Source organism: Onychostoma macrolepis, chromosome 04, assembly GCF_012432095.1.
Source record: "Onychostoma macrolepis isolate SWU-2019 chromosome 04, ASM1243209v1, whole genome shotgun sequence".
NCBI classification, from domain to species: domain Eukaryota; kingdom Metazoa; phylum Chordata; class Actinopteri; order Cypriniformes; family Cyprinidae; genus Onychostoma; species Onychostoma macrolepis.
In genome coordinates, this window is record NC_081158.1 from 11,617,474 (window position 1) to 11,642,744 (window position 25,271).

Sequence of the window (25,271 nt, forward strand, 5' to 3'; positions counted from 1 at the left end):
ACTGAAGGCCAGGAACCCATCACTCAGCATATTCTGTAACATTAGACATTAAACATAGGTCAGTATTTGATAGTGATGCAGAATAACTAAAAACAAATACAACTGCATTAATTATAACTAAAGTAAAAAAAAAAAACGGAACCCGATTTTATCCCTATGCAGAGAAGTCTATGGCTGTGAGAAGACTGAATTAGATCATGCAGTCTGCTGCTCTTTATGAACTGCCCATCAGAATGTGAGCACAGAAGGGGGTTGAGCTTTTTAGCATAAATTATGTAATTTACTTTACTATCTGATGTTTTGATCTATATATTTGCGTTCCCTTAAAAAAATTATTTTTTCCTCCCACCCTGAATTTTCTCCACTTACCCCAAATTTTTCCCACCACAATGTCCTTTAAAGGGCTCCGTATGTTTAAGCACTGCTCTGTGAATTTTAGTGAGGCCATTATCTTACAAAAGCAGAAGGGCCTTATGCAAACCAGCTGCTGAATTATTTTGTGGAGAGAGGACGGGAGCTGCATGGTATAGTGAACAGTGGTCAAGATAGCAAACTCCTTTCCACACAATGGGCCTCATTCATGAAACTTGCATAAATATGAGTAAATTCTGAGTAATTTGCACGTAAAACAGACCTTCCCGAAAACTCTCCTCCGGATTCAAAAATGCTTCGTAAATTTCGGATTTGATAGTTAAACGTGTATGTTAATGAATTCCAATCATTCATAAATATGGTGCTAGTGTACACTCATTCACAATTAGCATAATCCCGCCTATACGCAAATTGCGTCTCCAGGAACTCAGTGGAATATTCTGGCCTACTTTCTCAGGTTTGGCTGCAGTATATTGCATAAATGCAAAAAAGACTAATAGGCTATATGCCTAACAATAAACAATATTCATTAACGTACTAGAATGAATTGGTTTCTGAAATGTTCTGATATAGCCTACAGTAACAGATCAATTTAATGTGAGCCAGTGATTTTAATAGCAAGAGCATGGTGAACAAATATGAGCTGGTCAGTTGCATGATTTAATATGAAGCATCAGTAACGCATAATTAAGGTTGTTTAGAGCAAGTAAGTGAGATGAATTGTCCATCATAATTAGCATGGACATATTTTGGCTTTGTATATGAAGTTTGACATTGTTTGTATTACTATTTTTTATACAGTATAAACTTTGTATTTAAATCGTTACAGACATGACACAGCACTGAAGCGTCATGACTTCCTAAATATATCGCTTATAAATTTACAAGGCAGTGCTGTCATAACAAAGTGAGTGTATTTATTTCTCATGCATGCCCCCATCTTTCTGCAAAATGCTTATTGTTAACAAAGTATAAAAGAGTCTTTGATCCCTCTTTTGAAAGCATTAAATATGGTTGATTGAAAATTGTACTTTTCTATCTGTGCAAACCTCATATGTGGTGAATAAACAAAGCAATTTCCTTAAAATGTCCATGACAGCACATCAATACAATAAAATACAGACCTTAAGGGCCTGAATAGCTGGCTGACTGCTTTTATATGGAGTAAAAGCAAACCTAGATTAAAATTATCAGTACTTTATCTGCCAAGATTTATGGGGGGGGGGGCTGGATTTTCGAAATATTAAAATGTATCAGTTAAATTCCCACCTGAGATGCATTGCAGAGTGGGTTAAGAATGATTCTTCCTCTACTTGGTTAGATATTCAATCTTCCTTTTCACAATTTCCTTTAAGAGCTCTTCTTTTTGTTAAGAGCTTTCAAAACATAAAAGAAATATATGATAATCCAATTATAGTTAATACTCTGAAAGCATGGAGATCAGTCTGTAGGCTTGAAGGTAGATCTAACTCGACTTCTTTCTTTACCCTAATATTAAACAATCCTGATTTCACCCCAGGAATTTTGGATGATGGTTTTAAACGTTGGAGTAATTTGGGATTTATCAGGCGTCACGAATCTGGTTCATGATCTTATGTCCACTCACCACCAGAGGTCATTCGCTCACCACATTGACTCTCGCACCACACTAACTGTCATACATTACCCTGGACTGCATTTCCCATCACCCATTGCACTGACGACACACACAGCTGATTGCACTAATCACGCGCTCACACCTGAGAACTATCACACAATCACACACCCTACATAAACCATGGACTTCCATTCCCAGATCGCCGAGTATTGATCTGTGTATAGCTCTCTTCAAGTGTTAGCTGCGATACGGAACCTGTTTGTTGTTTTTAAGTCTGTGTTCCCTGTATTTACCCCTGTCTCATCGTTCGGACTCTGTTTTATGCTTTGCCTAGATCATTGCTCTTGTACCTGGATTATTTCTCTGCCTTACCCTGCTGGATTTTGTTCGCTGATCGTCGACCCACACTTGTTTATGGATTGCCCTATTGTCATGCCCTCAAGATACCTGTTTGCACCATGCCTGTTATGACCTCGTCTCTGTCTTTGAATAAAAGCTTGCACATGGATCTGCACGTCTCACGTCTCGGCGGCTCCGTGACATCAGGCTTGGAGATATGTTTTCAGATAATAAATTAATGTCATTTGTGGAGTTAACTCAGAAGTACCAGTTGTTCAAACATGATTTTTTTCGATCCATCCAACTGAGACATTATATTACTAAAAACACAACACTTGTTAGAAATTGAGAGATATCTTCTATTGAGAGGTTATTATTTTTATCATCGGGGAAAATGTCTTTGGGTAGATTTTATGATGCTATGTGATCAATTTCTTCTGCTGATACACAGAGAATTAAAACTAAATGGGAGGAGTTAGCTACTGATATTGATGATGAAACATGGCATGACATTTGGTCTTATGCTAAGAAAATAGTTTGTACACTTACAAGAGAAATACAGTTTAAAATCATACATAGACTCCATATTTCTCCTAACCGCAGGCATTTCTTTAACCCCTCTATATCGCCCATGTGTTTAAAATGTAAAACTGAAGTAGGTACTTTAACACATTGTCTGTGGTCACGTAACAGACTACAAAGGTATTGGTTTTTGGTGCTGGGGGAAATGGAAAATCTTTAATATGCAATTGGATTTTGATCCAGTCTCATTGGTACTGGGAATACCTAATAAATGCATTGTTTCATCTGCTAACAAGAAATTGTATAATATTTTCTCCTTTGCTGCCAGAAAAAATATTTTACTTAATTAGATTAGTGATAAATCTCCATCACTTAAAGGTTGGCATAAGATCATTTTTGAGCTGATTCCCCTGGAGCATCTTACCTATGTATTACATCAAAAAACAGGTCAGTTTTTATTAGTTTTTATTTAGCACAGTGGCTAGATTAACAAATAAACAGACGCCACCCGATCTAAATATTCCCTCACAGTTTAATAGTAATGACTTTATGAATTTCTTCACTGATAAAATAGATAACATTAGAAATACAATAACAAATGTAGGTTCTGTACCGTCTAGTACTTCAGTTTCATTCACAGCTCCCAAAGAAAAACTTCAGTGCTTTACAACTATAGGACAGGAAGAACTAAATAAACTTATCACTGCATCTAAACCAACAACATGTTTATTAGATCCTGTACCCACTAAACTACTGAAAGAGTTGTTACCCGTAGCAGAAGAACCGCTTCTCAATATTATTAACTCATCATTATCTTTAGGTCACGTCCCAAAACCATTCAAGCTGGCGGTTATTAAGCCTCTTATTAAGAAACCACAACTAGATTCTAGTGAACTGGCAAATTACAGACCCATTTCAAATCTGCCGTTTATGTCTAAAATTTTAGAAAAAGTTGTGTCTGCTCAATTGTGCTGCTTCTTGCAAAAAAATGATCTCTATGAAGAATTTCAGTCAGGTTTCAGGCCTCACCATAGCACAGAAACTGCACTTGTTAAAATTACAAATGACTTGCTTCTTGTGTCAGACCAAGGCTGCACCTCATTGCTAGTTTTACTTGATCTTAGTGCTGCTTTCGACACTATAGATCATGACATACTCATAGATCGATTACAAAACTATACGGGTATTCAAGGGCAGGCTTTAAGATGGTTTAGATCCTACCTATCCGATCGCTACCACTTTGTTTTTTTAAACGGGGAGCCGTCTCAACTATCACCAGTAAAGTATGGAGTACCACAAGGATCTGTCCTAGGTCCTCTGCTATTTTCAATATACATGTTGCCCCTTGGTGATATTATTAGAAAATACGGGATTAGTTTTCATTGTTATGCTGATGATACTCAACTATATATCTCAACAAGACCAGATGAAACTTCTGAACTATCTAAACTAATAGATTGTGTTAAAAATGTAAAAGATTGGATGACCAATAATTTCCTCCTATTAAATTCGGATAAGACCGAGATATTACTTATTGGACCAAAAAACAGTACTCAGAATCTTTTTGATTACAATTTGCAACTAGACGGATGTACTGTTACTTCCTCTACAGTCAAAAATCTGGGTGTTATATTAGACAGCAACTTGTCCTTTGAAAATCATATTTCCCATGTTACAAAAACAGCATTCTTCCATCTTAGAAACATTGCCAAGCTTCGAAACATGCTACCTGTTTCAGATGCTGAAAAGCTAGTTCATGCATTCATGACCTCTAGACTGGACTATTGTAATGCACTGTTAGGTGGTTGTCCGGCATCTTCAATAAACAAGCTACAGATAGTCCAAAATGCAGTGGCTAGAGTCCTTACCAGGTCAAGAAAATATGATCATATTACCCCAATTTTACAGTCTCTGCACTGGCTACCTATTAAGTTCCGGATCAAATACAAAATACTATTACTTGCCTATAAGGCACTAAATGGTTTATCTCCTGCGTACCTAACTAGTCTTCTACCACGCTACAATCCAACCCGCTCCCTAAGGTCGCAAAATTCTGGACTTTTGGTAGTACCTAGGATAGCAAAGTCCACTAAAGGAGGCAGAGCTTTTTCACATTTGGCTCCCAAACTCTGGAATAGCCTTCCTGATAACGTTTGGGGTTCAGACACACTCTCTCTGTTTAAATCTAGATTAAAGACACATCTCTTTAGCCAAGCATTCACATAATAGTCTTGTACTGCATTTATATCTAATCAAATGTACATTATAATTCTTTAGATTGGGTTGAACAAATCATTTTTGCTTGAATAGAACAGCAGCTACGCTAATTACGTCTCTATCTGTTTCTCTGATTCTGCCACGGGATTAACATCCCATGGTAACTAGGAATTACTGAAGCGTCAGTCTGGATCCAACCCTTAAAAAGATCCGGGATGACCAAACACCTGAGAAGAGATGATGGCAACCCCTCAGAGGACCACGGAGGATGCCAACCCTCAGACAACATACAGAATTACCAAGTTAAGTCTGTCATAACTTAAATATATTGGGTTTCTTCCTCACATATGTATGTGTGCATGGGTGCATATGTGTATGCATGTATGTATATGTGTATGTGTATAGTAGAAACTTAATTTCCTGTAAAGCTGCTTTGCAACGATTGTATCGTAAAAAGCGCTATACAAATAAACTTGAATTGAATTGAATTGAAATTAATTTTAACTAATAGAATGTTAGAATATAATGACTGATAACTTTTTCAGCATGGGTCTATGCAATGATGGAGAACAAGATAATGGGGGTGTTAAGACCCAGAACCAAGCTTACTGAGCAATAAAGCTATAATGAGCCCTTTTATTAAAATACCTAGGTAATACAAAAATAATACAAAAATTGTCATTCACTCAGTATTAATTAATGTAATTCACAACTATCTCAGTTACAATTAAGTACAAATTAATTGTATTCAGTTGTGTTTTAGGCACTAAAACAGTCCAGTACTTTATAATCAAATACATAATAAAGCAATTATTCTAATATTGTTTTTCTTTTTCTTTATTCAACAAGCTATTTTCACATTAAGGTAAGCATGCAACATTATTTTAAGTCATTTCTTGTAAACAGTCATGTGACTGACTTTTGTTTTCAAAGTACACATGTACCTTGTCTTTCAGAATGTTTTCAGTTGTGGAATTCACCTCAGATCACAGTGTTGCGGTAATTCCTGATGCACAAAGAATTAAACCAGGTAAGGAGTATAAACCTACAAATACAGTACTGTCTGAAAGTATGTTAGATACAAAAATATCACTGTTTACTTTTTATTTGCTTTAACACTTTTAAGTGTTATTAAAAGAATGTTGATTATCCAAGTTGGGTAATGTAAGTGTATTTTCTAATATGGCAGCTATAGCCTGTATTACTGTAACTGTAATCTTTTTTTTTCAGCAACAAGGGTGATTTAAACATGTATCTTGCATTGTCTGCTGCTGAATGAACTGAATGCTAAAAGTACTAAATTAAAAGAAAATCATACTGTTGCGTTTTGGTGGCCAAATGGTCTCATTATTGCACATAAAAATGATCTTGTGCACATGATTATGTGTATAGAAATATGTACAATGGAATCAAAGTATGACTAGGAAAGGAATGACTAGTAGTGTTACAAGTAAGTGGGTTTTTACTAAGAGTTTTTAAAATTTACATCGGACACTGGTGAAAATAGTACCAAAGCAAATAATAAAAAAAAAGCTGCATCACCAAGTTAATGGCAAAATTACTGTGTTCTAATATTTCCAACTTGCACACTAAAACAAAAGATAAAAATAAAGATACAAATCATTAATTTTTTTGGTGAAGAATCTAATGTTATGTTTGCACCGGTGTGTAAATATAAGGTACATTGCATGTAACAGATTGTTTTCTTGAAGAAATATTTAAAATTATATTCCCCCAGGACATCTATTGTTACTGGCCACCCAGCAATGTCCAAATGCTAGTGAAAAAAAAAGGTCCTTTCTAGGGATGCATCGATCCGATATCCAGTATCGGTATCGGCTCCGATACTGGCATTTTCTGCGGTTCAGGTATCGGTCAGAAAAGACCGATCCAAATCTGATATTGTGCGTAATACTATTCGGTGTTATTGTTAAGCCCCACGAAAGCACAAAAACATTATAAAGCACCATAAAGTCAAAGTCCAAGTGTTCTAAAGCCGTTCCATAGTTTAATGTGAGGTACAGATGAATATTTAAGTCGTTAAACTCAAGTTCAAATAAACTCTTCTCTCTGCTGCGTCTGTCATCCTCCGTTCAGCGTCAAACTGCGTGTCACATTCGGTTACTACAGTCAAGACGACTAAACTCTCTTTAAGAGCGCACAAAAACTCAAATTTAAAACTGTTAAAAGAAAAGGCTCAATAAACTATCGCACGGATTTAATAAGCTACGCATCAATATCTCTTTCATTTGTGCTTTGAACTTCTTTATCCAGAGCTGCGCGCTGTGACTCCGTGCTGCTTCAAGCTCATCATTCTGCGCACGGGAAGCGCATAGGCGCTTTGTGCCGCTCTCTAGTGGAGCTTTTTGTATTATTGTCACAACCCACTGGACTCAAGTTTTGTCCCTTGTTCCCTTCCTGTTTGCCCATATTTGGTTCTGTTCCTGTTCTCATTAGTTCATTGTCTAATTATTAGTTAATCATCTTCATTGTGTCCACCTGTTTGTCCCTCGTTATCTTCCCTATATGAGTTCCTGTCCTTATGTGTTACCCTGTGTGTGCTGAACTTCCTCATCTTGAATTATATTAAATACCTTATTCCCTTCAAACCTTCGTCTTCATGTGGCTATTGTGTGTGCACAACACAGTGACTGTGACAATTATAATGCTTTTGCACAATGAAAGATTATTTATAGCATTTCTTGTTCTGTCCTATCAAGGCTATCAATAATCTAATGTATAGCACAGTAATGGAGGAGGCAGCAACATATGATAGACAGGACTCCTCTATCATATGTTGCCTTCATTGCTATACATTTAAAAGAAATGTCTTTTAATTTTGTAGTTTATATTTATGAATGAATACATTTACTTGTTTTCATTAATGTATTTTACAACAATACAAATAGCAATGTGTAACATTTTAGTCCTTCACATATTCACTTTTATTCCCCCACTAAATAATATTATTTCACTAAATGTTTAGATTTTATAAAAAATTTGCATTTGCATTTTCATGATTTTTCTAGAATAACTTTTGGTGCTAAATTATACACTAACCTGGTTTATAATAGTATTTTGTTATAGATTATGAATGGGTTTACACATTTTCGTGCTTTTTCACTGATCAGATATCAATCGAATATCAGTCTGATTTGTTAAAACGTTTCCATTTACACTTGGCCACATAGTCACAAAACAGATATAAATCCGATCTTCGATTCCCACGCTATATTTAAATTTAACAAAGTTCACGTCAACAAAATAAAAAAATAAGCGCTGCATTTTATTAATTATCAGCTCATTTCAAAAGCAAAGACCGCAATATGAAAGCGCTGGAAAGAAGTGTGTATTACTACTTTTAATGAAGATGATTGTGTTTTCAGTTTCATTCGCTGCAGTTTGCGCGTCTGCTTGCTGAAGAGATACTCAGCTACTCGTCCGCGGCGATGCGTGTCAAAGACCGCAATATATCATGGATGCCAGGGAGTTACAGAGCAGCTATACAAACAGATAGCACCCATTCAATGATGTCACAACAGTTTGGTAATGTTTTCCTATGTTTTTTTTAATTATTTTATTCTATTTTATTGAAAATGGTAAAATGGTTAAAAAAAATTAAAGAAATAATTGCTTGTGTGAATAACAGATGTGGTACAAATACTGGCAATCTGGCAGTTTTATATGAATTACTGGGTTTAATGTGTGAAAACCACAATTATTTTTATCACATTTAAATGTATTTAAATATGCAAATATAACTTGAATGTTTATAAGACAGAATCATAACAATAATGTATTTTTTTGTACTTTTGTAGCACCAATATCACTAGAGTTTATTCAAGAACTTAATTCAAATACTGATCAACACCAACATAGTATTGTTATATTTTATCTTTTTAAAATCCAAAGCCATGCAACGTTTCAATTTTGATCATGATAGAGCAGTAGTGGTTTCACATCTGTTTTTAAAGACCTCAAATGTTATTGTGGAGTGCTATTGTGAGGCCTAATTATTTTGAACATATATGTTCGATGTTTTCTATTTTTAATTTTTTTATTTATTTTTGCCTAGAATCAGCATGGACAGTCAATGGCAATGGAAGCCATGCAGACGCTGGAAGACAAAACTGTAAGTAATGTTTAAAGAGATACTCCACCCAAAAATGTCTCAAATGTTTTACATTTCCAGTCTCTGGTGTTTCTAGTCAAATTAACGTATTTGTTTAGCCGATAATATAACTTTAAACCTATGAAAATGATTTAAAAAAAAGATTTTGTCCACAAATTGAGAAGACCTCTCATTATTTTAACATTTTCTTTAATATTTGAAGAGTTTATTTGCAAAAACAGATAACTCTTCTTCTTTTTATTTAATTAATTTTCATAAATCATGTTTTTTTTGTTATCATAATTTTATTGTGTTAGCTGTATTTTTTAGTTATTATTATTTAATCAAAACAACCCAACTGCAGTTGTGTTGTTGGTTGGTATATATTAAGTAAATATTCTTTGTGTGCTTTTTATTTCTTTTTAAAAATTGCTTTCCTTTCAGATGACTTCAGTGCAAAAGGGCAAAATTGTACTTCAAATAACAGTAAGTCATATTAATAACTTAATATAAATAATACATTTTTATAAATGTTTATACAAAATATTTATATTTAGGTTCTTATAAAATATCAAATCAACAGAATTTCTTACTAACTGAAATTATATAACAAATTTCCAGTTAAATGTCCTCATGAAGCTGGATAAAATAATTGCAAAGCAGGAAGAGCATTCTCTCCTGTTTCTCTGGCTACTACAGACAAGAGAGGACAATGGAGAGACAGAGAACCCCACCAGCTATCGGTCAGTTATCTGACTTACTTTTGAGGATAAGCTGTGAGTGAATGAGGAGCTCCAAAGAAAAACGGATAAGAATCTGACATTTTTATTTGACAAAATACAGCTGAACTATACTGTGTACATGCATTTGACAATACTGTGTAAATTAAATTCAGGTTAGATACCTTTCTACACTTGGAGGACCAAACAATGGGGAGATTAAAAATTGCTTCCTCAGAAGTGTGGTCACAATTCAGTCTCAAGGGAAGGAAGGGGAAGAGGAGACTTAAAGAACTATCTGTTCATCGTGTTCTACTGAGTAAAAACAACAATATATGCCTATATTCTATTGTAACTGCAGTTATCTTATATTTAAAGCCAGGCATCATTATAGTAAGATTTCTACATGATTGGTAATACAAATTGGATGAAGGCTTTGTTTGTTCAAATACAGTACTTGTTCATCTCTAAAAAGTTACTTGTAAATAATTGTAAATCACAACCTGGGACTACCAGCATGGATGCTGAAAGCCAGATTACAGAGACCCTTAAACATGCACCAGGTCTGGTCAGGAGAAAGGCTAACATAAGCATTTAGGCAATGTTACTTGCAATACATTACTTTTTCAATACATCTGTGCTCTTAGTAATTTCTAGGGATGTCAGACGCTTCATAGGAAACATAATATGTATGTAATACGTATGTTATGTAGTCTCAATGTTATAATTAAGTGCAATATACACTAAATCAATCCAAACTGAGTCTGAGATTTTTAATATTGCTTTAATGTTCTGTACAGCTGGTGTTGATAGGACACAAAGTTTAACATTTCATTTTACAGCGACCAGTTACCCCACATTTACAGGATGGTTCATTGGATCTCTTCTCATAATAATTTTAAGTAAGTATTCAGAGACTGACTGACTTCTGTACATTCAACTCTAGCTCAAACCTGGCTTCCCTCCACTTTTATCCCTATCGTTTTATTTAATCTCGGTATATGCTATTCTATTATTAAAGCGTTAAAATAAAATAAAGAGTAGTCTACATAATTATTCACTTGAGAGTTTAGATGATTAACACTTTATTATATAACTTTAAAATGATCAAGCTTTAGCATAAACTGCAATTGCAAATTGAAGAACATAATTACACTAGGAATATACACTAATGTGGCTGTCTGGTCTGTCAGGAACCAGGTTTGATCTTTGTCTCTCCTCTAATTTTTGCTTTTGTTTCTATTGGCTGCTCTCAGCTGATTGCTGCTGTTTGATGTGCATTTGTCTGTTGTTATTTAGTCTCCTTTGTTACTTTGTGAGATTATTTTCTCGCTGTTTCAGTTTCTTTTATTTTGTTTTATAAACGTTCTCCACTGCCTTTGTTTTTGTAATGTAATATACTTAAACTAAATGACTTAATATATTTACGTACTTAATATACTCTATATTGCATCCCCCCCCCCCCCAAAATGTATTCCTTTAGGTACGTTCTTAGAAATCCATTGTGTTTATGAAATGCTTTAGTATGAAATAAAGTTTGATTATATGAATTTGTGTGGCATTTTTTTACCATTCAAAGTTTACACACGCAGATGTTACTTTAAAAAGAACAATATTAATGAATAATATTTAATATTAAACAATATTTAAAAGCATTACATACTTATCCCATATCTGATATAACACGCAGAAAAGGCAATATTTATAATCTGGCATAAAAAAATCAAATAAAAAATTGTAGTAAAAACGTCGTCTCACGGGTGCTGAATGTCGCGCAACAACGCTGCTGCAGCCTTTTCGTGTTGCGAGCGCGAAGACGGCGACGTCGCCTTTGTAAAAATGGAACGTTGCACAGACATTGTGTTTGCTGGGAGGATCCTTATGTTTTAAAAATATTTAACTTATAAAAAATAGCAGTGATGAAAAAAAGAGCAGTAATGAAGATAAAACCAAGGTTTAAACACACACACACACAGAGAAAGCCAACATGAAGACGTCCAGGGATCGGTCACAGTCAGAAGACGTTCTGGTGTTTTTTTTTTTGTTGTTGTTTGTTTTGTTTTTGTTTGTTTTTTGTTAGATGGGCACATACTAGGGTTGCCAGCTGTTCTGTATATGGAATACGGAATCATTCTTTTCGGACGAATCATTGTTTTATTTGCGAACGTAGCCATTCGAGCAAGGCATTAAGACTTTGCAGAATCCTCTGCGTCCTGGTCGCCCCCGCTTCACAGCTAACTGCCACCCACTGATTTTACCGTCCACTTTTTGATTATTGATCGTGAGCCCAACATCCAGCAAGGCAAGAAAACATGCAATCTAGCTGAGGAAAGACATCTTTCACAATAGTGGAACAGTTTACTCTGGCCAATGTTTTGTGTATAACGTGACATTTTTGTATGACATTACAATTTTTTTTTAAATAATTCTACATAAATGGGTTAAGTAAAACAAATGTGATTATTTCTGAGAACCTTTTATATGTATATTTAACTGCAGACATGGAACTATATGGTACAGTACAAATATTTTGAGCGTCCCTTATTGTGTCCCTTATTTTCCTTTTCTTAAGTTAGCAACCCTAGCACATACTGAGCATTGCCGGACTGTATTTGTACTGTACAAATGTAGTACTAAACATCAACACAATCTTTGAGAACCATCATATCATGTATCTCCAATCCTACAATAAGACCTTCCAGATCCATTACAGTGATTGCTGTGAATTCAGAAATCTGTTCGAGCGAAGCGTTTGTTCCCATTTGTCTGTTCTGCAGACCACTTTTCCCAGCTTTAAAGATAAACATACTTGATTTCAAGTAAGCTGAAATTAAATAATAAATTCAGGGATTGTTCTTGCTTACCCGCTTTTATTCTGAAGCCCTGAAGAACGTCCGAGCTGTAGCTTGGTTCTGTCTCCTGGATGACTTTCTCGAGACCTTAAATACACTGCTGATGTTATTGATTTTTAAGTTGCTGCCAAGCTTTCAATATGATGAACAAACAGTGACCTGCATGACATAGTACAGTGATGAAGTAAGGGATTGTTGAGTTAATATAGGCCAATACAGAGTCTGTCTCATGTGATTTATCAAGATTAATTTATCAAGCTGTATTTGGGGGGGGGGGGTTTAGTGTTAACTAATATAGTGCGTCAATAATCAAATAGCCTACATTTCACCACAAAAATACTTTCTTCTGTGTGTGCATTAAAGGGTAACTAAACTCTAAAACAACTTTTTTGAGTTAATGATCTGTAAGACTTTTATTAGTGCTGTGCATTGGTTTGAGTAAATGTTTTGACATTTGGTTATAAAGTATTTTAATTCTACAATATATGGTGTAAAAACGTCTGAGTGCTGCCCTCTTTAGGTTGAACGGTGGCTACTACAGTTGAATTTTCCTATTGGACGTTGCATACCCCTGTGACATATGATGGCACTTACTAACCACGCCCCTGCACGAGCTCACCACGCCCCTTGGCCGTCAAAACCACTGTAGCGAGTCAGGAGTCAGTTCGTCCCCTCTGTCTCCACTTTTCCTGCATTTTTCAAATATTGCCAGTGGGTGGAGTTAGGCTCAGACCAGGGGTTTAGTTACCCTTTAATAATTAATAAATAAATGGTATAAGTGTGTAGCATATTTGCTCAAAAGGGAAATGTATATAAATAATTACAATTAATTATGATTAATTACAATTATTTATGTTGGCTGACAGTAATAACTGTAGCAGAATTACCATTCAGTGTAAGTTCATATCAACTCTAAGAAAGGATATTTCCGTGGCCACAGAAAATACTTTCCTATTAATGCATTAGAGCATGTAGTGAGGGTCAAAATCATAAAGAGACATTAATTTGCAAGGCAGAACCAGAAACTCATGTAATTTGTGCACGCAACTTGTATTAACTAAACAAACAAACGAATAAACATACACTCACACTCAGTGGCGTGCACAAGGGGGGGCGGCTGGAGGCTGGAGCCCCTGCCCCTTTGAGGTCCGACGGTAAAGTGCCCTTGCGGTCCGGTGTCCCCGGTCTGCGATTTCTGCCGAGGGTAGGGGTGTTCGATATGACGATTTTTGATCGTGGACTATAAAAATGTCTCCACGATCTGCTTTTTTGAAGAAATATCATAATATCGTGCTACAGCGCACATTCTATCAGCTGCAGTTCTGGCGCCGCCGTCTCTATATACTGTATAATGCCACATACATTCAGTGTTAACTCAGCAGTAGAGTTACTCTCACGGGACACTGCACTTATTCGCAGTCACCAAAAGTACATTATCTGCATCTGCTTCAAAGACTTACTGGTTAAACGTTTCACTCGTGTGCTGTTCTGATGAGCGCCTTTTCTGAGCACATACACCCAAAGCGCGTGCTCTAAAAAACCCGTCAAACAGCGCCTGATTACTGAACTAAGTTATGTTTTGTGCTAATACTGTCAAAGCACACAAGGTTTATGTATAGACTCAGTTGGTTATGTCTAAAATGAAAGTAAACAGCTGAGAGAAACGCACCAGTGCCTGTATATTAGATGCGTGCAGGTCTTAAAGGGACAGTACTAAACATGCTGCCGACTGTAATTAAAGGGATAGTTCACCCTAAAATTTAATTTCTGTCATTATTTATTCACTCACATGTTGTCCCAAACCTGTATTAATTTCTTTCTTGTGCTGAACACAAAAGAAGATATTTTGAAGAATGTGGGTAACCAAACAGTTGCTGGTTCACATTGACTTTAACAGTAGGAAAAAAAAAACTATGGAAGTCACTGTAGACCAGCAACTGTTTGGTTTTCCACATTCTTCAAAATAGCATTTATGTTCAGCAGAAGAAGGAAACTTATTCAGGTTTAAAACAACTTTTGAGTGAGTAAATGAAGGTATAAAAATAAAACACTAGCCTATTTTAATTTTGGGGTGAATTATTCCTTTAATGTTAATAAAACACCAAACACAAAGAGAAAAATCACTCACTACTCTTGACTGAAAAACTTTCATACAGTTGCTTTAATAGGAATCAATCTATATTATGTTTTATTTTTATATTTGTTCATTCAATTTATTGAATGCTCCTGCTAAATACACCTAAAGCCTACCTGAAAATAAAACATGGTTTATTTTATTTGTATATTATGTGTTAATATATTAATTAATTACAATTAGTAATGTGTATCTTTGCTCTCATTTTTTAATAACAAAGATAAAATAATGACAACGATTTTTATCTTCACCCACTTTGGCCTAAATATCCGCCATACTTTTTTATATTTTTGTTACCTTGAAAGGCCTTGTCTTTATAATAGGGAAATTAGTTTGGCTGTAATGCTCAAACAACTTGCAAAATAGAAAAACCAACATGACAAAGAATTGTGATAAAATCGTGAAATTTAAAAAAAAAATAATAATAATAATAATTATGCCACACCTGTGAGGTGGATGGAGTATCTCGACAAAGGAGAAGTGCTCACTAACACAGATTTAGACAGATTTGTGAACAATATTTGAGAGAAATAGGCCTTTTGTGTACATACAAAAGTCTTAGATCTTTGAGTTCAGCTCATGAAAAATGGGGCAAAACAAAAGTGTTATGCTTATAATTTTGTTTAGTGTGTAACAAAAATTGGCATGTAATTGTAAACATATGAAATAAAATGAAATCTGGCAAGAAATCTAATGCTGACAACATGAATTGTAAAACCTTTTACTCAGCCAGATTATCCTGCGCATGTTCTCCTGCTTCATCAGAATAAAGCTGCAGAACTGGCACAGCTGTGTTGAGATGGCAGTAGGATGTGAATTCACCGTCTGTAAATACAGTATTGATTCAAGGTTGTGTGGTTCAGGGTGGTGTCATCATGGTCTTCCTCATCCTTTCTCATCGATGATCAGATTCAGTCTGACTGCAGCAGTGAGGGTCGTGATGGACGGCAGAGACAGGTGAAGGTGGACGCGGTGGTCAGCTGCTTCATCAGAATAAAGCTGCAGAACTGACACGGCTGTGTTGAGATGACAGTAGATGTGGGTTCACTGCCTGTAAAAACATGATTGTTAGAATGATTAGTTTAAATAAAACTTTGTTTCATGTGTTGTTGATTTGTATTTATTTATTGTGATGGTTACTTTTATTTATTCTTTTATTAATTTATTCATGTGTCCTGTTGTTGTCAGTAAATAAAACATAAATGTTTCTTTAACTTATGCATTAATTCATTACTCAACGGAAAATTGAGAAGTATTCACCTTGACTGCATTTGTCTAGTGTGTAGTCAATCAAAGCTATAGCAAATAACAAAACAATTTATATTTTCCTTGTTTTACTTTTGTTTTGCTTGTTTTAAATAATTGTGTGTGTGTAATTATATATATATATATATATATATATATATATATATATATATATATACACACACACACACACACACACACACACATAAATATATATATACATATATACACACACACACACACACACACACACACATATACATATATATATATATATATACATATATACTGCCCGACGTCTCCTCTGCAGACATGGAGGAAACCGTACTAAGTAGGGTTGTCAAGTTACTGATGCTATGAGGTGTTTGTGCACCTGTCACTCTTGTCTTCTTTATTATTACTGCAGAACTTATAATTACATGCAAGCTCAGGGAAAGATGGTTATATCTTTAACAATGAACAATCAAAATGACAAAAAACTAATCAAATATAATGGGTTTGCGTACATCATAGTATAAGATTATATACGCAGAAAAAAGGCACAATGACAATTAGATATCTAAATGTTTAATTATATTATTAAATATCTTTGAATAATCATAATATTCATATAATCATAATGCATTAAAAAAAAAATTTGTTTTTGTTATTTATAAGCCTGAAGGATGAAATAACAGTTAAATTCAACAAGAAAAAGAGGAAAACAAAGGATATTTCAGCCAGTTTTGCTTGTGGATGAAACATTTTGAAATTAACAACATGTTCAAGAGATAATGATCTGGGATTTTCGTAATAAAAAATTATATCCTTAAGGATTAAACTGTGGGTCACATTAGTAAGGTTAATAATATAATAATTTAAATCAACCCAAAATGTATTGGTTATACTACAATCACAATAAAAGGGCAGCTGTTTCTTCAACAAGACCACAAAATGAGCAAATTTCATCAACTTCAAAATATTTACAGATAGATTAATTAAACCTGTCGCTCATATCTTTTAAGTTGTTGCACTTGTTTTGCGTTGCAGGTCACATGATAACGTAAACATGGCGAATAATGTCCAGATCACATTCATACTTAACGCAATCAGGCTGTAGAGTATGTGCTCTTTTAGCACTCAACAAGTAAGTACTTGTTGAAATTAAGCCTTTCGCCTAAGTTCATAGATCTCTCTCCTAATAAGCTGGTGATCTGAATCAGTTGTGTAAAATAAGGAGACATACACAATGAGTAGAGCGGAGCAGGACTGAAAACCATTGTTGTAGAGGAGACATCAAAAACGTGTGCTGTTGGAGGAATTCCAGTGGCAGGGTCAGGAAACATTGATTTAACAGTGTGTTGGCAGCAAACCATTTCACATGAAGTCTCCCATTTACCAGAATAGGAAAGTGAAAGCGAAAAGCCTGTCGACAGTTAAACAGTTCTTATAAAGCCTTGTATTTACTGGAAAAGAAAACTTAAAGTGAAGCCAGTGGAGCCCCATTGGCCCCCAAACAGAAAGAGTGGAGTTTTTATAATAATATTTTTTATATAAATTAACACGGACATTGACGAAACACTACATTAAAAATAAATATAATAAACGTGTATTATGTGTACCGAGAATTCGCTCTCAACCCCTCCCCTCTTTACCTGCGTTATGGCGAGAGACTTCACAAGACTCACACAGCCGCACTATCGAAGCATACTGCAGCACATGGTCTGTTCAAGTTCGAGAGAAGCAATCAACGCGAGAGGAAACTTACAAGTAAAACTTAGTTTTCGTATGTTATATAAAACTTAGTTTATTCTGTCAAACTCACATAATATAATACTGTTTGGCTATAGATTAGGCGTCACTAAAGCATTAATTAGGAACTGATCTATTGCTGTTGCTCACATGTGAAAGTTTTTATTAGATTAATATTACTCAGGGCTCTACAGTGCGACCATTTCAGTTGCATTTGAGACTGAAAACTAGGCTACTGCGTGCGACTATGAAAAAAATATTTAGGAGAAACGTGCGACTGACCCAGTCAGCATATTTGAGTTTGCGCTGAAGGAGCTTCAAAGGTTTCTAACTTCCTCACAACATGTTTGGCTGCGTTGAGTAATGTAGCCTATCACTTACAGACGTAGTTTTGTGAGATCGCAAACTAAGATGAGTGACAGCTTTTAATGATTATTAAGGGTTTGCAAATGTGATTGATTTAATACAACAGTTCAATAAACAAGAAGTTAATATTAATTTAAGTGACTTATATTTTCTGACTACAACAGTATTGCCTTATTTTGCTCTATTTCGTCAATGAAAATAGTTTCCGACAAAGTAACAGCTGAGCCGCTGCACATCTCCATTCAAACACAGCAGTGTTTTGTTTATGCATGAGCTGCGTTTTTAAATGAATCTAGTGTCAATAAAGACAGTCATGTACTTCCTTCCTGAATGAATCAGCCGTTCAAATGAATCAAATAAATGAATGATTCAGTGATAAAATCAGTGACATGCCGCCACCTGCTGGCAGTTTTAGTTTAATTTTTAAAGTGTATTTCCTCTTATTTAAATCATTTAATACTTCTATATTCAAAAAATTATATTTAAAACATTAACCTCAACATGAATTTATGAATTTAATTGCACTCTCAGCCTTATTAAACATTTGAAAATACACCTACAAGCCACTTGTGTGTTCTTCTGTGCCACCTCTGTAGTTCTGCCTTTGACACTATCTCTCATGATTTACTCATCTCTCGACTTTCGGCTGTGGGTATATCAGGCACTGCTCTTTCCTGGTTCTCTTCATATCTATATGACAGACAGTTTTACATTTCTGCTCGGGATTTCAGATCCCCTACTGCCCCCCTGAAACAAGGCGTCCCCCAGGGTTCCGTTCTTGGGCCTTTGTTGTTTATTATTTATATTTTACCACTGGGTCAGATACTACAGCGTCATGGCTTTAGCTATCATTTTTATGCTGATGACATTCAAATCTACACGTCATGCAGGCCTTCCCTATTCACACAAATCGACAAAATTTCTGTTTGCGTGTAAGATATTAAAACTTGGCTTAACTCTACTCTTCTGAAACTAAATATGGATAAAACTGAGATCATCATTATTGGTACTCCATCACTTACCACCAAAGTTCCTGCTGACTTTACTTGCGATATTACTGGCACTTTAATTACTCCATCTAGTATTGTTAGAAATCTCGGTGTTATGTTTGACCCATCTCTTTCATTTCAGTCTCATTTTAACTCTCTCTCTCTAAATTAGCATTTTTTCACTTACGACGAATTGTCCAGCTCCGTCCTTTCATTAGTACCAATGATGCAGAAACTCTCATTCACACTTTTGTCTCATCTCGTTTCGATTACTGTAATGCCCTTTTCGTTGGCTTGCCAGCTACCTCTATTGCTAGATTACAGTATATTCAAAACTCAGCTGCTCGTATTCTCACTCGCACTGAGCGTTCAGCCCACATCACCCCTATTCTAGCTGATCTGCATTGGCTACCAGTGGCCTATCGTGTCAAGTTTAAAATTATCCTGCTTACTTTTAAAGCTTTGAATGCTCTGGCTCCATACTATCTTTGCAATCTGCTCCTCCCCTATTCTCCACCACATTCATAGCGGTCCTCTGATTCTCGCCTTCTCACCATCCCTCGATATCGCCTCTCTTCCATGGGGGGCAGATCGTTCAGTGTTGTTGCCCCTAAATTGTGGAACTCTCTACCCAGATCACTCTGTCTTACCAACAGCCTGTCTAAATTCAAATCACTGCTCAAAACTCACTTGTTTTCAGAATGTTATCTTTCTTAGTTAACTTCTGTTTATTCTGTCTTAGGTTGTATATTACTCTTTGCATTTCTGATGTTCTTTTCTTTCTGTTTACTGTTTGATGTTTTCCTCCCATTTCTGATGTTTATTGTAAAGTATCCTTGAGCTCTGGAAAGGCGCTATATAAATAAAACTTATTATTATTATTATTATTACAAATTTATTCCTTAAATACTAATTTCATTTGATCGATAACTAATTCTTATTCCACTTTTTATTCTGTTGTTTTAATTAGAAATGTTAAAAAGCTTATACATTTTTGAATTGATAAATAAAAGATGACAAACTAAATTCCCTGTAAATCACTTTAAGGAGTCAAATATCACCTCGTAATGGGAAGGTTAATTTTTTTATCAGAATTTAAAATTATTGATTAGAAGGTGCTCCTAAATTTTTGACCGTGCTCCTAAAAAGAAAAGTAAGCGTGGAGTCCTGTTACTCCATCAGTTGATCTGTAAATTATTGCAGATTTGGGCAACATTTAATCTTTGGCTCTTAAAGTCACATATGTTGAACAGTTTTTGTTACCCAGACAGACGAGTAGTATTTTATTAATTTATGTCTGACAACAGAAACAGAAAATATTTAAATTAAGCACTGACAGCATATTTCCACACAAATGTAGAGTTTATGATAAATAATCGAAATGAAGAGGAAAGCAGTCAACATCCACCTTCTTCAGCAAAAGGTCTGTAAATTCTGAGAACATTTAGGGCTTCATTTACTGCAACAGTCAGTGTACCAATTGTTTTGATGAAGTGATGGGTTAAACATCTATGCTTCTTGTTTACTTTTACTCTCATTTGAAATGAATTTGCCTTCCAAATAAATATGAGGGTACTTGCAGTTGAATTGCAGAGTGACTTTTTTTTTCTATTTTGCTCTATACAGAATTTTTATATTTTGCTCTGTATAGTAATAGCCTACTGAACTTTATATGCTCCCAGAATGAATGGTAACACCAAAAATTATTGTCTGCCATTAGATTTAGGCATGCAACACTTTTTTGTATTGTGCCACCCTAACATTTTATACTGGCCCCTTTCGGCCACCCTATAAAAAAAATCCTGGAGGCGCCACTGAGTGAAACCTTCCCGGATAGTTAGTACCTGCTACAGAAGTACATTCAATTTGAAGTCGTCTAAGTCTCAGAGCTCACATGTCATGCAAACTTTGTTTTGAGACTGTGTAGGCACCTATTGTAATCATTAGTCTTCTTCATACCAAATTGAACAATACACAATTTTTCTTGTGTATTGAAATGTACAGTGATTAAAGCAGAAATTAAATGTTAATAAATATTGATATTATGTGCTGAGAATTAAAAAAAATTTTTAGAACAAGTGTGTGGTCTTGCAGTCTGGTCGATTCGTCTAGTGTGCACATTCAGAGGATCATAAGGCTAAAAATCGGTTGAAACTGTCTTCATGTCTGTGGTATCTCATGGTATTAAAATTAGATACGATTTGAAAATTGTCTAGTGTGTCCCAGGCCTTAGTTTTGCCCATTGTCACATGACTGGTCTTGATAGATTCCTTGGATCATGCCGAGAACATTGATATCAATCATTATTGATTTTTCAGTATTTATGATTTTTCACAGGACAACAGTAAATGAACAAAATAATTCTTATGACTGAAAGACAGGTTTTGCCAAAATGTGGGGTGCTGTTCTCTGATGTTTGAGTTATTGCTGTTTTTTTTGTTTTTTTTTTTTTCCAAATTGAATTTGAAGTTGGACAGAAGCTGCTGTGTGTAAATACTTTGCAGAGCATTAATGACAAATGATGTTTTATTAACAAAGTTCAGGAGGAGCACGATCAGATAATCAACTATTTCGGCACAGGCGGAGCTCGTTTAGCTAATCAAATTCAAAGACTGCATCCTTCGGAGGACGGATCCTTCGAAGGACGTGGCCGACGCAGGCTTTGAAGGACGCTCCGAGTCTAGCCTTCGCAGGATTTCCTGATTGCGCCACCAGGTGTTCCAGATCGCCGCTCCTGTCGCGTAGCAACGGTGCGAGAAATGAGCTGCCATAGATGTTATTTGTTAATGCAAATGAAAATAACTGGAGCCTGAATTGTTAGTTTTTGACTTTTAATGACCGAATTACACTTTAAATGTAAGTATTGGGTTTCGACTTACTTGAATATTGTAATGACATGAAAAAATACAAAATATAAAGCTGTTAAATGTTGACTTATATCTTATAATTAGATTTTATGCAGTTTATTCTATTATTCATTATTATGTACATAAATGGACCATGATGAACCTATTTAAACAGGTTTTTAACCCTGTTTAGTTTTATGCAGTTAAAAAGTCCACTTACAAACTTTACTGCCGCTTGTCAGCTGCAGCTGTCATAGTTGCTAGGCAACAAGAACAGTCTTCCATAGGCTAAACCGGTCCGAGTCCTTCGGACGCAGCTGTAGTTTTGCAACTATTTGTTAATATTCTAGCAATAAACTTTATTCGTTTCATTTGCAAAATAACAAAGTGGTGGAGTGTAACGAAATGCATTCCTTGTATTCACATACCTACTGAGTTTTTTTTTTTTCCTCAGAAGACCGCAACACTACAAAAAACATGGTCTTTTACAATATTATGCACTGTTGTACAATTAACTGTACAACAGTATCCTGCATAAAGTATTTTAAATGTAACAACCTTGAACATATTCAAAAGTAAAATGCAACATACAGTACACAGTAGTGCAGCAGTAATATTAATGCAAGACCATATTTAAAAAAAAAAAATAATTCTGCAGAATAAATACCTTTACTTATACTCTTCATACCGTAAGTACGTTAAAGATAATACTTTTAATTAAGGTTTTAGATGCATGCAGATTTTCCTCAATGTACTATTCGTAGTTACTGAAAGTACTTTACTACAGTAACTCAATATATTTTCCACCAATTACTTTGTCAGAGCTCTACACAATTTGTCCTTTCCTCCTTTAATTAAATCAGACCAGACCCCTGTACTGCAGGATAAACCTGAACGTCCCACTGCTGGACAGTGGAAATATGCACTCAAACACTCTGGAGACAATCCCAGATGATGTCCCACTTAGCAGAGGCCACACTATTGTGGCAGCCCATCCAGATCAAGCAGCACCACCAGGGTCTCTCTGCTCAGCTGAATGAAAGAGTACATAGGCCAAATTTTTTGTACAAATATTTTTTTGTTTTTTTTTTCCAATTGGTTTTTTTGTAATTAGTTCTTAGAAGTACTTTTAATACAGAACAATTTATTTTCATTTACAAATTATAACTTGCTTTGCAAAAATAAACAATTTCCAGGACTACTTCATCTTTTATTTACACGTTTCAATTTATAATCCAAAAAATTAAACAATGCACATATATTACTTTTACAAATAACTTAAATTACAAAAGTAATGTACAGAACAACATTTTTAAGTTTCCCAGCAGCCCCATTTTCTCCAGAACTGTCCTAAAAGAAAAGGGAAATTATTAAGACAGGGTTGCAATGTTAAGGTTAGAAAATATGACACAGCAGGACATGCATACAAAATACTCCAGAAATCATATGGATCATCAAGTTTGCCTAAAATATTTGTGGACATATCTAGCATGACAGCACTACAATAAAAATAAATAAATAAAAATACAAGTGAAAGACGAATTATTAAGTAGCCTTGTCTACTTCTTGTCTTACTGTTGTGGACTGGCAGAGTTTTTATCCCCAGTAAAGGAATTATCATATTCAGCCCTCAATTTAATAAATACAAGAATTTATGCCTCAGACTACCTAACAAATGAATTTGTGCAGTGGTATTGTTAGTTTAAGTTCACATTTTTTTTAAGACCTAACTCTATGGTACCGTGTTGCCTCCAGGCATTTTAGGGTTTTTTAATAAAATGAGACACTGTTACGTCCATAAATGTCCTTGTGGGAGTGCCTGTGGTTCTCTCTCTCTCTCTCTCCAGTTGATCTTTTAGGCTGCCTTCCTTGACTACTGATTGGCTCATGAAGCTGTCAGTCATCATTAAGCAACATGACGCCGACCTATCAGCTGCCAGAAAACTTCCTGCTGGCAGATATAAGGATGCTGAAAGAAGTGAATGGAGATTTCTTTTGCTCACTTTTTGCTGTCATTGTACTTGTTTTGATTTTGCTTTGTTTATTATTGATTTATGCCAAGATCCTTTGTTTTTATTTGACAGTAGTTAAACCCTACCATCTTTTTGATTTGCCATTTTTGTTTGATTGTTACTTTGTAACTCGGATGGCATTGCTCTATGAGCTTTGATGGGCTGATACTCCGTGACGTTTACTCTTTACTCAAGAGGAAGGTGGATAGGGAAGATGTCGTACGACTTCCATTGTGCAACATTCAGGTAACTCGATGTATAGAAACCCTAGGTAAGAGGTGAACGCCATCCCCTATATGTTTTGTTTGTCAGTTGAGAGTAGGGAAGTATATGGCGCTTGGCGCTGAAGATTTCTTTTCTTTTTATTCCTTTAGTTAGGATAGAGGTTTAAATAAGGTAGAATTGGTTTTGTTTGTTTGTTTCTTTTGGCGTCACTAGCGTCCCCTTTCTCTTGGGTTGATTTGTGTAGTTTTTTTGTTGTTGTTCATTTTCTTTTTCCTGAATTGTAACTTTGTACATATTGGTTCTCTCTTTAAATGACTTATACTTTTGTAAATATACTTTGTAGTTATGGATTCTTTTCACTTTTGTATAATAAATCACTTTCGTTGGCAGTTTATGTCCTTGCTTTCTCTTGCCGCATCCATCATTGTACAAACTTTCCACAATCTCAATGTTACTCCTTTTACCTCCTAGACCATCTTTAGGGGTCGTAACAGACACCCATTTAATTGATAAATGCTATCTCAGGGTAGTGGAACTCAAACACTAATCAATAGGCGCATTCGACTTGAAGCAGTGCTGCACAGAATGATCACCGTATGACATTAAAGTACCGCAAGAGCGATTCGACTGCTTTCTTATCGCTCTTGCGGTACTTTAATGTCATACGGTGATCATTCTGTGCAGCACTGCTTCAAGTCGAATGCGCCTATTGATTAGTGTTTGAGTTCCACTACCCTGAGATAGCATTTATCAATTAAATGGGTGTCTGTTACGACCCCTTGCTGCTTCAAGTTGTCACATGACCCACAGGGCTCCATTTTGCTTCCAATTTCAGGACATGTGCACGTCACATGACTCCCTGTTTTCTCCAATGAAAAGTGCATTTATCATCAATTTTCATCCATATAATTGCCTACAAAAAATCTGAGTCATCTTCGTTAGTAAGTAAAGAAGTATTTTCAAAAACTTTACATTATATATCATCAAATGCATT

The 25,271-nt window shown here is 35.3% G+C and overlaps 1 long non-coding RNA gene across 1 annotated transcript; it reads left to right on the forward strand.

Moving 5' to 3' along the window:
* Positions 1-5,334: 5,334 nt before the first annotated feature.
* LOC131539469 (uncharacterized) lies at positions 5,335-24,665 on the forward strand. The gene is made up of 3 exons (XR_009270874.1): positions 5,335-5,912; positions 6,004-6,077; positions 23,888-24,665. It is a non-coding gene; the product is annotated as an uncharacterized LOC131539469 (long non-coding RNA).
* The last annotated feature ends 606 nt before the right edge of the window (positions 24,666-25,271 follow it).